This window comes from Pygoscelis adeliae, unplaced genomic scaffold (genome assembly GCF_000699105.1).
Source record: "Pygoscelis adeliae isolate BGI_AS28 unplaced genomic scaffold, ASM69910v1 Scaffold34, whole genome shotgun sequence".
Classification (NCBI taxonomy): domain Eukaryota; kingdom Metazoa; phylum Chordata; class Aves; order Sphenisciformes; family Spheniscidae; genus Pygoscelis; species Pygoscelis adeliae.
The window spans coordinates 682,668-698,435 of record NW_008824658.1 but is presented as its reverse complement, the minus strand read 5'-3'; positions in this window follow the sequence as shown (position 1 = coordinate 698,435).

Sequence of the window (15,768 nt, the reverse complement as noted above, 5' to 3'; positions counted from 1 at the left end):
CATAGCAGCCTTGATTTTGTTTGTTTTGCTATGCGAATTGGAAAGTAATTCCACTAAATTGCATGTAATAAGAATCTTATTTTTTGCTTTTGGCAAGATTGACATCTCATCGTTACAGTAAGGGTTATGGTCCTTCCTCCTAACGTAATTTGTGAGAATCCTGTCCTACATAGGCTGCTTCTGAGCAGCTGTCTTAAATGGGACCACTGAAATGTTGACATTTATCTGAGCTTTTTACTTTTATAATTCATAATAGCCAACTCCTCTGGCTTACGCTTTTTGGGATGGTGAACTTGTCTTGCCTCTTTGCACAGTGGTAAATTTATGGAAATACATAAATATTTCCCAGTCTGGGAGCATCATATGGGCACTTAAATCTTGAAGTCTCTTTGCTTGTTACTTCAAGTTTCAAGAGGTGTTCTTAGAAGTAAAAAGGACTAGTTCACTTAACGTGTGGCCCCTAGAGTATTTCATAACATGAGGCATGGGAAAATAGGTCTAGTTGAAGGCATCTGTGAAGCAATACTGAGAAGTAAAAGCTTGAGGAGGAGTGAAAGTATTTCATTGCTCTGTATGCATGTTGAAGTGAATTTAAATACATCTGAAAGACCACTCTATTGCTATGCAATACCAAGGCTGACTTTTAGTATGTGTTAGATATGAATTATGAAGTGATCTGAGTCCATATTCAGTGTGCGTCTCTTAATAGCATAAAATTATTCAAAGTTGCGTTGTTTCCTAGCGTTAAATGCCTGGCATATTTATGATTCTCTTGCCTTTCTAGCAAAGGTGGTAACTCTAATATGTAGCATTTTACTTGCATTTTATATTGCCTTAAAATATGTAGCTTGTCTCCCAGCAGTCTTGCATGTGCTGACATCCAAAACTAGAACTGTATGTATTTAATGGATTTAGTTTGTGATTCAGGCTAACATTCTTGGGCAAAAAAAGAAAGCTTGCCATGTAGTATCATTTTCCATGATCACATGGGGAGAGATTGCTCACAGGTTTAGGTGTGGCTGACTTTGGTTTGCGCTAAATAATCTGCCTACTTCTTACTGCTAGTTTTGGTAAACAGCTTGGTGGATTTTTTTCCTGAAGCTTGACAACCAGCCTTCCTCTTGTGGTTCCACTTTTACTTCAAAAGCCATCTTCCTTACCACAGCCTTTATCTTCCATGCATCTTTTCCCTAAGAGTAGCACTGCAGAGGTGATATTTTCCACGACAGGTTAGTTGATTACATGTTATGACAAATTACAGCTACTTGAAAGCTGTTGCTGTTGTCTTTAATTTTACAGTGTCAAGTTACTCTGTTTTAAGTAAGTGCCAAAACTCTCCATCTCCCTTCTATAGAGGTCATTATATGTGGCTCACCTGTAAATGTGTCATCCCCATATGTCTCCTCCTTTATGGAAGGGAGAACAGATGTTGCTACCTATGGGAAGATGCTTCAGGCATTTGCTGCAAGGAGATGGTCACCAGGCTGTCAAAAGCAATCTTTATGGGCAGGCCGGTCTTTCACAAGGAGATGTGTTTACAGAGCATGAAATTAACATTTTTCACAGAGGCAAGTAATTGCTTACAGCGGAGACTTTAGTAGCAGACTTGAAGCTTGAATGATTATTAGTAAGGTCAGATGGAGCACATAGTGATGTCCACCTCCTGAGCAAAGTCATTCAGAACTTTTTAGCCGTTCATTTATGCTGAAAGGCTTTAAGATGTTATAATGTGCATGCCTTGAGCTTGTCACTTTTGATAAGAACTTGTAATAGACTGTTGCTATATCTGTATATGTGGTATGGTTCCTTCAAAATCATTCTTGAATGGAAAACTATTTTTTGACTTGCCGAAAGAGGGGAGGAACTCCCCATTCCTGTTATCTTAGTCTTGAATTATTATCTAGTAGTACTCTGGCAGGGTTTTTTAAGAGACTTTGCAGGAAGTGTCTGTGAAACAGGCCTTTGTCATGAACAAAAGAGATCTCTGAAAGCTTTCTGTGGTCAGGAGATGGGTCTAAGCGCCAATAGGTCTCGGGTAGTGTTGGCTGTCCTAAGCTGCTCTGGTTAATGCTCTCACTCATCAGGTCAGGGCGCTTTTTCTTGAGCACTGATGAAAAACTGTTTCCGAAGAATGGATATTGGCAAAATTAATCAGATTGATTCTTCACTTATGACACTGATCAAGTCTTGAACTTCAGCCTTCTATGGTAATAAGACCAGTTCATCATCACTAATTGCATCTCTTCGTTCCCGGTTTCCTCAACCTCCTTAGTCCCTCAAGGTGACTTCCCCACTCGACAGATGTGCATGTCTGACAGAATGTTTAAAAACCACTGAGCCTGAAGTAGATGAACTTTTTGTAAAAGAAATTCTGTTCCATTGCAATTAACCATGTCACAGAATTTAGTAAGTCTGACTAATGTTAAATCTAAGTGTCCAGTCAAACTTCAGAGCGGAGGTAGCTTTTCCTCTCTGCACAGTTGTAAATGGTGCTTAAGGCTTGGGGCGCTCTATTTTCAAAACGCCCATGCTTCTTCAGGAAGAGAAGAATAAAAATGTAACCAACATCGCAAAGGCTGTTCTGAAAACCTTTTTAAAATCCTGCATGTTACACCCATGATCTTGCCATTGCTTTTCTGTAGGACATCATTCTTCAGAGGCAGTGGGACTTCTTGCTTTGTTCACGTTGTGCTGAACACCCCTAACCATAACCCCTTTCAGTAGAGTTATGCTTGTCTGTACTGAAAGCCGGTGAATGTGGCTTTTAAAAGGAACATCCAAGCATCGCCTGAATACTCCCCAGAACAACTGTCCTCGTGTTCTGGGAACACCCGAAATCTAGGATACGGTGTATGTCTCACTCCCTGCTCCCATTAAAAGAAGGCTTTAAAATAGTTTAAGCTACTTCTAGACAAGACTGAACAGAGATTCACCTTCAAAATTCCTCCAAACAGGTGAAATGGAGCTCAGTGTTTCTGCGCGCTTTGTGTAAGCTGTGCCATAGCACTGTTTTGCCAGCACTGTTTTTGCCATGAGGTGTTACACCATGAATTTTTGGAGGACACGAAAGAGATCATGCATCCAATAAATTACTCAGATGCTTTGTAACAAGACCTGCTAATAGCCTACCCTCTTTGAAATAGTCCTAACAGTGTGAACTTTTTTTTTCTGTTTAATAAGACTTGGTAGAACAAGCACCTAAGCAAATGTGAGAAGTTTGTATCGGTCATTCTCTGCTGTATCTTATGTACAACCATGCGTTTTATTTCTTTATTGATTTTTCTTTTTTTTGTCGATGCTTAAACAGTATTCTTTCGATATGAAGTGAGACTCAAAAACACTAGATATAACAGGTTCAAGTCAAATTGGGTACTTCTTCATTCTGGTACAACAAGATACAAAATCTCTATTTCAGAGAGTGTCCTGCTATACAGCAATTTTTCTCAGTCCCATGGAGCTTCATTATAGCGAGGTCAGACTATGCGCCATAGAGAAGAGAATTTATATAGGGCTAACTGCTATGCTCTTGTAATGACCCTGAAGGACAATAAATGCTCCAAATAATTCAGTTTCTTTGGAATATAGTTCTGTGCTATAGGAGCTACAGTAGATCTAGGAAAATAGAAAATATTGTGGTATATTTTAATGTGATTCCTACTAAATGCTTGTGAGACTGTTCAGCTGCCATAGCCCTTGCTTATTTTAAGCTTCCAGAGAGCAGACGGTGAAGATTTTTGGAGTTCAATGTTTTCAGTGTACTCTCAAGGGAGAGACCTCCCTTAAGACCCTTGTGGTAAAATGAGACTCCTCAAAGTCTAACTGCCTCTTGGCCCGAGATGGAACATATTAATTTCTCATGTTGTTAAAAAGTCTTTTCCATAATTTCATGTGTTGTGCTTTTAATTTCATGTCTTTCCATTTTCTTCTTTGCAGCAGTGTGGAAAAGTGTGAGGACTATTTGTAATACTTGCCCTTCCTTTCTCCCCAGTCATCTCTGCCCTAGTCAGCACCCATTATTTTGCATTTTCCTGTGTATGATGTTTCTGTAAATATCTCAGGATGAAACTTGCTTTTTTTCAAACAGTAGGACACAGATTCATACAGTCTGTGATCTGTCATCACCCAGAAATGATGATAAAACAGCTGCTGAACAGCAGCATAACAAGTTACCTAAGTCTTGTGTTTGTACAGTTAATGCCTTCTTTTTACTCACCCTTTAAATTGTATCCCAAATTTTTTGATGCGTTGTTCTGTTGTCAGGACCACTTTTGAGTTTTAATCCTGTTCTCCACTTAGCTGGCAACATCAGCAGATTTAACAAGCACACTTTTCATTCCAGTATTGAAATCAATAAATAATTTTACAGGGTCTAGAAAGATTCTGGCAAAGATCATTTTGACACGACCTGAATGTTTGCATCAAAAGGTGTAAGTTTTGATTAGATTTGAGTGAATTCCAATTTGGATATTAACAATAACAAGACTCAGTATTATACTCAGGTTTGCGTCATTGAGTGGAGTGATGCATCTCTCCTCTCTCCTGTCTGCCCAGTTGTTACCTGTCCCAGAAAGAAGCTTCTTGTTTCTTAGTTTTTAATCCTGACACTGCTGTAGTTAGTAGCAGTTTGTCACTCTTCAGGTGACACCTAAAAGTGATTTGTCACCTTTTAGGCATGTACAATGTTTTGGTATCTGCATCCCCAGCCCTGCTTTTCCTCAGTTCCCCAGAAGTGTTGTTGTCTTTCAGTTACTGGAAATCTCATCCGTCTTCCACAGGCACTCGGAGATAATGGCCCTGAGACTGTCAACCAGCTTCTTCCCTGACCCAACCAATTTATCTTACCAGTTTCTATTTTTTCCCTATCGTACCCTGACCAGACTTAGGGTGTCCTCTTGCAACGCTGGCACTATGAGCAATCAGGTAGTTTCTTGCCATATTACAACTTGCAGCTGCTCGTGTCAAGTGTTGATCACTACTAGAGAGCATCTCTAGGAGGGACCAATGTACCTATACAGGATCTAGCCTCCAGATTCAGCATTTCAGTGTAGATTACTTGATCCTTTCCTGGCCTTGGGTCAGCCTCCTCTCAGCCCAGGGTGGAGGCATGGACAATTAAAAGTCTTGGGGTGGCATAAAGATGCGCAATGTTCACAATTTCATGCCGTATTTGAAAAGGGTAGAGGCAGACCTCTTGAGCAGCTTGCTTAGGAGAGGAGTATTAAACCTGGGAAGTGTGATCAGATGTCACATCAGTACACACGGGTACTGCAGGGAGTTCTGCCAATGCTTTCCTTGTGGAGGGAGGAGTGGCAGAAGGGTGGTAGACGCTTTCTTGCTGGGTCCATGTACTTGGCACTTCAGCTTTTAACTGGTGAGAAGTCTCTATCCGTTATTGTAAACACAATTTATTTTTAGGGTGCCCAGAACTTTCCACGGGATAACCTTCCCCATATGATTCATGGTGGGGTTTTAGTCCTCAGTTGTGTGATGTGCATATTCTGCAAGTCATCTTTGCCACCCATCACTGGTGGCTTGGTTTTCTAGAAGAGTTTGAAGACTGAAATTGGGATTTTTGTGCGCGGCTTTTTGTTCCCAGTGGAATAATGCAGCTTGTGCCTGGTCTCAAGGAGCGGCTCGTGCTTCCTGATGAGAAGAACTGTTTACAGGAACACCGTAACGGTACAAGAGTCTTCTACAACTATTGCCCAGCTGCTGTGCACTGCAGTGCACAGCAGGACTCCTTCTCACCATCGTGGGCAGTAATTCTGTGTGCTGCCTTCTGTACAAGGAGAATCTGGAGATGCAAACAAAGCACAAATACATCAAATGAACTGACAGCATAAACAAGGGGAAACCGGAGGTATGAAACCATGGCTCAAATGTTTTTGAGTAACTGGGGTAATAGCAGTAAGTCTCATTGAGAGGAGTGTGATTAATCCTGGCATAGATCTGTGCGCTTGCTATTGCTGGGTGCAATGTACTAGTTGTCTGAGCAGCAGTTAAATAACTTCTTGGGAAGAAGAGGCGTGTTAAATGTTGCTTTTTATTGCTGATGTTTTCAGTTTAACATAACACTGTCAAGAAGCATCAAGTCTGCCAGGAAGTTGGGAGAGAATTTACTTTAATATCCTTAAAATAGCTAAAAGGAAAATAATTGTATTTTATTGCTGAAAACCAAAAAAATGTGGTTTTGCTGCATTGCTGCTAACAAAAAGCTGTGCTGAGACTGGTGTTAACAGCGTGAACCAGGAAGCAAAGCAAAAGGTAGGCTCCTTCAGAGCACCACCTGAAGTAATAGTAAATGTTTAATTGAAAACAATGTTTTGTTTTTTTTTTTTCCTTTCCCTAAACCAAAGCTGTCAGGGTGATTGTTACAGGTACTGCTGGCTGCCCAGTGATTGGAAGGCAAGCGAGCAGTGTCAGGACTGAAAGTACGGAGTGAAGAGTGTGGAAAATAAAATAGACAAGTGCCTGTGATTCTCTTTGCTTTATCGGAGTTAGCAGGAACTATTTGTTCAAGTGATGTTTAATTATTATGTGAGAACGGTATTGTTCCTGGTAGCAGGAGATAACTGGGGGGGAAAGTACTCTGAAAGTACCTGTAAGCCTCTTGATGTCTTCAGTTCTCCCCAGAATCCTTTTGGCCTGGGTCTTTATTCAGCAGGGGAGGTGCGGGGGGGGGTGTGTCCCCCAGCCACATTTCCAGGAACAGTGTATTGTTAAACTGCAACTGTGATCTGCTGAGCAAGAGGAGCTGGCGCAGCATGTCGGGGGATTATTTCCTGTCCTAGGAGGTGAATGCCACTGGTAGATGATTTGACATCCTCTGGTTTTGGGTCTGATTTTTCAGCAGATAACGTCATTCTCAGTCAGATTGTGCCTCCTTTCAAATTTCTGACAGGAGATATTTCTATAATTTTACGTGTAACTTCTAAGGATGAATAAGGGCTCAAGAAGAAAGCTAAAATACAGGCTTTTTTCCATTATCTTTCAAAATTCATTAGGGAAAAAGTAATTTTTAAGCTTGATATGCAGCTTGCTATGGGAAGCACTCTGCTGACATAAAACAAAATCTCAGTACCTGGCACACAGCTAAATGGGAATTATGGTTCTTATTCCAGTTTTTGAGTCATATCTGTCACATAGCTTTTGTATGGACTGTATATCGTTTTCAGTAGCAGTAAATGTTGGGGATTTTTTTACCTTTTTGGAGCATTTCAGAATAGTGGTATTAACTTTTCTGAAGCCAGTGTACTCCACATGCTGACAAATCTTTGCCCCTCACCAGGGCATCAAACTTCTGTAACATGCCCTTGAATTTTGCTTGAATAACTTTGGCATCAGCCCAATTTCTGTGAAGAAAGGTAAATATCTGATCTATGCTGTCAGCTGTTCCAAAGACTGCTGCACCTCTGCCTATGGATACCTTACGGTGCTCTGTCTGCTTTTCCAGGAAAAATCCAGATCACTTCTGTTTACTATTATGAACTATAACTGTTGGCAAGTTTTCAAACTGCCTTGCTTATCCTACCTCAGAAAACATGTTATAATGCAGTCTCTTGTCTTGTGCCTTTCTCTATCGCAAAGTGCAAGGCATCCTGATAGTATAGTTTGCACATTGGAAAGTCCCAAAATTGAGTGGTTTTCTCTTGATTTGTCAGTCTTATGGAAAATATTTAGACTTCTTCCTTTGGGTGTCTAGCGGGTAGGTTTTGTCCTGTCCTCACTTCAAAGATTGTTGGAGCATTAGTGGCCATCTCCTATTTTGTACTAGTTATACCAGCTTATACCAGGAATTATGCCAGGGTTTCCTAAGGACCCGGTGCCCATCCAGGTAGATTTCATTTTATGAAAGGCACGAATTATCATAGTTCTATCATCATTCAAATAGTTACAAATGCTGTAATTTTTTTGGTAAACTGAACAAAGTCAAATTTGCAGTCACACATTTGCCAGGTCCACCTACGTGCAGCACCAAGCTTAGTTGTAATCTTGTATTAGTTGACTGAATGCTGTGAATTTCACTTCTGTGTAGTATTTCTGTGTTGAGGATATATGGGATGTTCGTTGTGGTGTATCTTTAATGAGATTTCTGAATTTCTGGTAGTATGATATAGATGGTGCAGTTCTCTGCTAGTATTCAAAATATTTGGAAGTCGTGTTCAGTTGAGCAATCCTTGATTGGCTTAACATTCCTATAATCTGACCAAAAGTTTATAGCTCGAGTACAGGGAATTCATGGGAATGATGGAATTAAGATTTAATAAAAATGCAGGATACAAAACCTATTAATGCAGATTATTCAAGTGTTTCTGCATATGCAGCATAATCTGTAAATCTGACTAGTAAGTCCAATTTCAGAAACGGTGCTCTGAAATATGTCCTTATAGGAAAACACTACAGCTTGTGTGCCATTTGCTGCTGTTATATGGAGCGTGGATATATGCAGATATCTGGAGGGTTCTGCTTCAAATGTCCGTTTCTCAAATTGATCTCCAAACCAGCTTGTTCACTCTTCTTTCTGTAAATACAAGGCTGCTTGTGTTTAAGACAGCTTCAGATAGCACTAAATGCTGTGGAAAACAATGTACATCTCTGGATTTCATCCTCATAGCTTCTGCTGGGAGTTGTGGTCAAAAAACAGCTCTTGGACACACCATAAAATATCACATGTATGTTGGTTCCTTGGGAGAGCTCACCTCGTTTTAAGTTTCCAGAAGGCATTTAAAGCAGAAAGGGAAGGTGGGAGGGGTGGGAAGTCTTTAATCTCATTTGGAATGGCAGTTCAGAGATGACTTTTGTCTACATCTTCATACTTCATGTATTCACAGTCAAAGCCCCTCCCGGCTGTCGTGCCTCAGGCAGGGTGAGTAACGGGTTGTGTCTCCCACCTCGACTGGAGGGTAGCCCAGGGATTGACGTCTTGTTTGGGAATTTTATAATGTGTTGCTAGTTACACATAGTGTATGTTAAAGCGAGGTCAAAGAAATGTGCTTACTGCTTGAGGGGGGAAAATGAGGAGGTTTCTGATGCAACTAAATGCCTGCAGGAGCTTATTCCGCAGTTTTGAGCAGATCCCTGAGACATGCTACTATGTGGGAAATGGAGCGTTTCTGTAGATGGGAAGGGCTGTAAGCATTTTAGTGAACAGAAAAGAGGAGAAAGCTGTTGTGGGCAAATTAAAGCAATGAGTCCTGTTCTGAAGTCTAAAACTAGGCCAGCTGGGTTTTTGACAGCTGAAAGAAAAGTCTGAGACTGAAACTGCTGTGCTATCACAAGGTGTGCTAAAACCTGGGGAAGAACTCACCGCTTGGCACTCTGCACTGACTTTGGAAAGGCACTGTGCATTTGGAGGCCTGGATTGAATTAGTCAAATAGTAAGTTTAGAACAGCAAACATTGCAAGACCGTAATATTATTTCTAAAGGTAAGTGAAGAACAAAGTATAAGGTGTTTGGCAGAGATGGATGACTAAGCTGGATGTCATATCGCTGTCCTCAGCCGATGTCTTTAGACTTTAGTCAGCTGATGAACCAGGACTTTTTGCTAGATAAAATTTTGTTTGTGCTAAGGGATTTTCAGCAACTGAGGTTGAATAAAACTTGTTAACTGAAGGAATTTAAAGAGGGTGCAAGAGTTTCAGTTCAAGCAAGTACCATTCTAGCACTTGATACAAAAAGCTTTCTCCATTAAAAAGTTCGGAGTCAGCTAAAATTGCATAATGCTTAGGCGGTAGGCTGTCCTGTCCACCAAGGAGCTGCATGCCTGGCATCCTGCAAGGAACGTATTTCTTTAATCACTCTACAATCAGCTACCAAGTGTCCCTGGGTATTCTGCCGAAAAGGCTCTGCTCTAGGTCTGTATGCACTGATCTGTTCAGCTGGTTCTGGACCAGCTGTGCTTTAGTTAGCTGACACGGGGTCAGGACTGATCCAGGAGTGCCCGCAGTATTTGTGGCTCTACTTTCTGAAGGAAGCAGGCAGGTTATTTCCATACCCCGAAGTGTGGCTTTCTCAAAGAAAAGTACAAATCTGAACATGTGGGTTTCAATGTTACTGGTGTTTCAGGTGGGAGAGGACGATGGCCAAATGGTAGCATCATGGCATTGTGCAAGAAACTTTTAGGTCTGATTTGAACCTGTTGCTTGGCCCTGAGTCACAACACTACTGCGAAGACGTACTTGGCTTTTTTGTCTTTGAAAGCACTTAATCATTCCACATGATGTGCTGCCATTTAGTCCTGCGTTGCCTTTTAATAGTTCCTGAAATGTTGAAGGTATAGATTATGTTAATGTAGCTTTTAAATTTTTGATGGACTGAAATAGCTTCAAAAGTTAACCTTTTGAAAACACTTGGGTAGATCACACCACAGGCTTTTAGCAGCTTTCTTTTTCTAGTAGTATGCTATCTCCTGTTCCAGTAAATTAAGAGCTTTGACTGACCAAGGTTATGCTCAGCTTCCTGACCTAAGACAAATGCCTCCAGCTGATGTTGGAGATATTTTTATTTTTCATTAGATCATCTGAAATGCTCCGCTGTTTTCATGCCAGTACGAAGGAGGGATGCTGTTTGTGCTGCGTGGGTGTTGTACCAATTTGTTGTTCAACACATGCTAATAGATCTCTGACAAACCAAAAAATATTTTTCTTTCTTCATGGTGCAATAAGACTTGATATTTATGAAAGGATTACCTACATTTAGCATGGATGGTCCCATGATCATTAAAACCTGGGCTTCTTGCTACAGTGAGAGGAGGATTCCTCCTGGTTTCTGCCAGACCTGGTTTCTCTCACGTTTCCTGCCTTCGGAAACCCCTCGTGTACTCTAGGTTTTGGAAGACGGAAGAGAAGCTGGATATAGATGTTTATTATTTCTGCTTTGCTGTGGCACACACTGTGACAACAAGGTTGTATCCAAAGTGCACGCTCTTGAGTCTTCCACTGAGTCCGAATAAATAGAGGAATGGTTTCTATTTGCTCTTTTTCCTGTTGTTTTTCTCAATTGTTTTGTCATCTTCAGCATCTTGTAGGATATAAATGCAAGATATACTTGCTGGGGTGCTGGGATAAATGAAGAGACCTAGGATGGAACAGATGCTCCCTTTTAACACTGCCTCCAAAGATCATAGCTTCTTGGGTCTGATCATAGCTCCTTGGTTTAAAAAAAATAAATCAACAAGAAAAATGTTTGAACAGAGTTTGCGATCTGTACAGCATTATGATTAGCATATGCACTTCAGCAAATCTTTTTTTTTCCTTGTGTACAGAAAACTCTTGGCTTACATCTCCATCCACCCTTCTTTTATTCTGGCTGGAGCCAGGCACACTAAATAGTGATTAAACAAAAGATTAAAATTCCATTTTTGTGCATTTGGCATTTGAACACTGATCAATTGCTTTGGCAGCGTGTTAAGTAACAGCATGGTAGACAACAGAAGGGACTTATTTACAGCAATCTGTCTAAATCCATTTTCAATGTATTGCTTAATATGCCTTTCTACTTTAATTCATTTTCAGTTTTTAAAAAATGAAGGATGGAAACAGGCAGGAGATTAGTTTAAGATATTGCTGGAGTAGTAATCACTCCTTAGTGGTAAACAACTTCCGGTTCTTAAGGAAAAGAAAATGTGCTTGAGCTGAAACAGAACTTACGGGCTTGCTGTAGGAGTTAATGGATAAAATTCAATGACTTGTACACTTACATAGCTTGACTAGATGATCATAATGAACCCTTCATGCTTTGAAATCTCCTTTTTGCATTGCTGTTTACAACTCACCATTTCAAAAATGAAGAGATTTCTGCAAAATGACAAGCTAAGGTAGAGCAAAACAGAAAATTGCAAAGGCTATAGCCTTGCTGACCTGTCTTATAGGGACAGAAATCCAGATCTGTAATGCCAGTTTACCCTAACCATGCAGCACTGATAACTGCAATGTTCAAACAATGGTCACTGTATTCCACAGTTAAAATGCAGATGAGGGGGGGTGTGCTGGTGGGGTTTGGACAAAAATGTTATGCCTCCTGCTATGCAGTTAGAATTATTGAGAATTTAGGAGAAAAGTGAAAATTGACATGAAATATAGCATTACAGGTAAGACATAGCTCACCACAAATGAGATGCTTGTTTAATAGTTAAAGCAAAAGTCAGTTCTAGGAAACTTGCTGTGTTTTGCAGATTGCTTAGATATCGCAGTCTAGAGTGTCTGTTGAAGGGGTATCATCAAGTTATGTAATTTGCATAATTGAGTCAAATCCCATGCAGCATCCCTGAAGGAAACCACTAAAAAAAGCAACATTCTGGTCCCTGTGTGCTGTGTCTGGATTTCTAGAGCTCAGACATCTTTTTACAAAGAGAGAGCTCAGACTTATTTTTACAAAGAGAGGAAAAGAAAAAGGGGGGGGGGAGGGGAGGGGAGGAGAAGGAGCTTCCAAAATAACATCAATGTCAGCAACCTGCCCGTTTTTACAATGAGAGAGACTTTGAGTGCATATATGCATGTCCTCCCTCTGCCCATGATGATATGCTGCCTGCAACTTTACACACTGCTCTGCTAACAGTGATGACATGAGCATAAAAATTGCAGTCGAGAGGGGGAAGGCAATGTTTTATCATTCACACGGACTTTTTTTGGTAGTCTGCTGAAATTAAGTTGGTCTTGAAAGTGTGATTCTTAACAAGAAATACAATGCTAACCAGCCTGCTGCAGCTACACCTTCCCTTCGGGGCTCTGTGGATTCTGGGTGCTGGCAAGGTTGCTGAAGCAAAGACACTGATAGTCATTTTCTGGCACTGAAAGTCACTTCAAAATTAATGTTCAGGCATTGTTGACAGAACTTGTCAGTGACTCGCAGCAGACTTGTCAGGTACGGTGTTTTAATAGTGACCTGCAAAACCAATGTAAGTGCTATATGTTTGCTTGCAAGGGATGCAGTTAGAAATATACTAACCTCTTAACATTTACCCAAGTTGAATTAAATTTAATGGAGCATTTCTGAATTGGATTGACTAATGTAACTTCTCTGCCCAAGACCAAAAAAGCTCCAGAATGCAGCATGTCTGTCATGACCATCTGCAGCTATGTCTACCCTTCAAGATTTTAAAAGCCACTTAAAGAGAGGTATGTCAGTCCAATAGAGACTAATGGTGTGTTTATCTTGTGTGAATCTCGTTTGACTTCAGTTGTACAGGGCAGTAACATCATGAGCACTGCAGGCAGAGGAACAGATAATGAGTCACCCTACACAGTCCTCATTTTATCAAAGAAAAGTAAGTCTCTAAGTCTCTAAGACTGAGAGCTGTACAGAGCCTGTTCCTCAGGACTTGAGGATCGATAACTCTTATTCTGTGTGCCTCCAAAGTCCGACGCTACAGTTCAAAAAGGTCTGAATAACGGATGTGTGTACTCCATAGTTTTCCCTCTTACTTAATTTAAAGTTTAGAAATTACTGAAGTTTTTCTCTTGACATGTGTGACCTTGACAGGGTTTAGCTTAGCCCAGCTCAAAGATGTTTTTGCATGTAAATTTATTTGGGACTGAGGGAAGCAGTACATCTATCTATTAGACTTTCTGCTGTCCACCTGCACAGATTTGGGCTCTGCACGTAATACAGTGGCAGTGTCTGATTTCTTCTTTTTTTCCTTTTTTTAACAGCACTGGAGGATGGCGTGCTACTGTCTGCTCTCACTCAGTATCGCAGTGTTTAAATTGCTTGCGTCGGGTTGTTGCTTGCTCTGAGGAGATTTAAATGCCCATTGCTAACCTCTCTGAAGAATGGCTTGAAGCTGTGCAGAAAATTTACTTCCCTGTTCACGTTATCCTATATTGAGTGCACAAAAACAAGGGTAACTCCAGCCCAGAGCCTGAGTGTGCTCACTCTGAACGGGGTTGGCTGGAACTGCTTCTTAATGGCTTTTAGGTTGCTGCTTAGCCTGATGAATGTTGGCTGCTTTGGTGGTACAACTTTGCAACGGCGTGAGATGCCCCTCCTGAAACAGCCGATAGCCCAGTGGTGTGGCTTCCCTCTGGAGGATGCTGGAGATGTTGGTGTGTATCCTTTTGGGTATACTTCAGACTTGTCTCCCATCTCCTGAGAGCTGTTGCGGAGGGCAGCTCAAGATCCATCCCATTAGTGTATTTCAAAAGGAGAGCAATCCACACAGGTACCTGCAGCAGTGGATGGGTATCTTCTAAGGGACGCTTTCAGACTAGAGCTCAGAGGGAAGGGGAGTGCCTCTGCAATTCTAGTTTAAGTTGCCTGAGTCCAAGAAGAGGTGGGATTTAAAACACTCTTACCAGTGCCCTGTTAGGCAGCTTGGATGTCTTTTTCCTGGTGGGTCTCTTTTTTTCCTCTTTTTCTCCAGGGTGCCTGACTTCCCCTTGTCACTTCATAGGGGCTTGGCGTAGGGTACTGGGTTACCATGTGCACAGTGGGCGTTACAAGTTGCACTGTGTACTTCTCCTATTAGATCTAGTCCCTAGACACTCTTACAATGCTCTCCTCTTCAGTGGTGGGTGGGATTTCTAGAGTTACTGCTGGTAAGGGGTTTACATGTGTTGAATAGCAGCAAATGGCGGAAGGGATAGTGACGTTGTAAACGATTCTCCTGGTGTGCTCATTCAGTCCAGAGTGCTATAAACAAGAGACAAAAGAGACTTAAGATACTGAGGTTTCAGACTTGCCGGTTGTTCCTGTGCCCAGTATGACACTGGTGCACAAGCTTAGTGCTCAGAAAGTTGGCAAAACTCTCCTGGCAAGGAGGTGCTCTGGTCTGCGAGAGCTTTTCAGGACTTTTCCTGGCAGGTGAGTATTCTGGAGAGGAAACTGGCTGGTGAGCAGGCCTGGCAAAGCAGGGATCTTGCAAAACAGAGGCAAAAAAATCTCACAGAACGGTAGAACCCATGCTCTGTGGGTTATTTAGTGGGGATGATCAGGAGTGTGGCATGTTGTCTAAAAAATTAGAAACCACTGTGGTGGCCAGACAAGTAGATGTGCGGGAGTGTTGTGGTATCACAGGGTGGCTGCTTCCTGGTGCTGAAAACTTGATCCGTTTTACACCAAACATAACCAAGCTGCCGCTTCTACTGTCTGTCTGTCACATAGCTGTCATCCAGACCTGCTCACATCAGCTGGCACGAGCTAGCAAAAGTCAGGTAGAGTTTGCATAAATTATTCGTGCGAACACTAGGTCAGACAGAGCCATGGGTAGATGCTGAAGTTGGGTTTGCCTGCACCTCACCCACGCTGTGCCCTGGCTCATCACACCCCAAGGAAGCATCTCAAGCCACCTCTGCTCATACCCGCTATGCAAAAGCAGCAGCAACCTCCGGCAGTGGAGCAAACATTAGGTTTCTGGCTGATGTTGGCATATACCCTCTATGTTTTTCAAGGTGCTCTGTGATTGCATTGCTGACACCAGCCTCAGATTGACCCAAGGACTAGCTGCATGCTTAGTTTTTCCCCAGAAGTGCTGTTGTCCACTGTTCAGTTTGTCTGCCCAGTGCTTTCTTGCATGTTTGGTTCCTGGCTTACATGTTCATCTTGACACTTAAAAGTACTTTTTCATTATCAGCATGTAGAAATTCACATAAGAACAGTGGTGGTTAATAGGATGGCTAGAAAACCACAAGGCAGGTTAAGCAATTTAGTTTGATATTTAAATTTGGTGAGTTCAGGTGAGCCCATCCAGAAAGGGAGAGTGCAGTTCTTCACCACAGCTCTGCTGCTCTGGAGCTGCACTTTCCTTCTGCGTGATGGGAATTGGTGAGGCT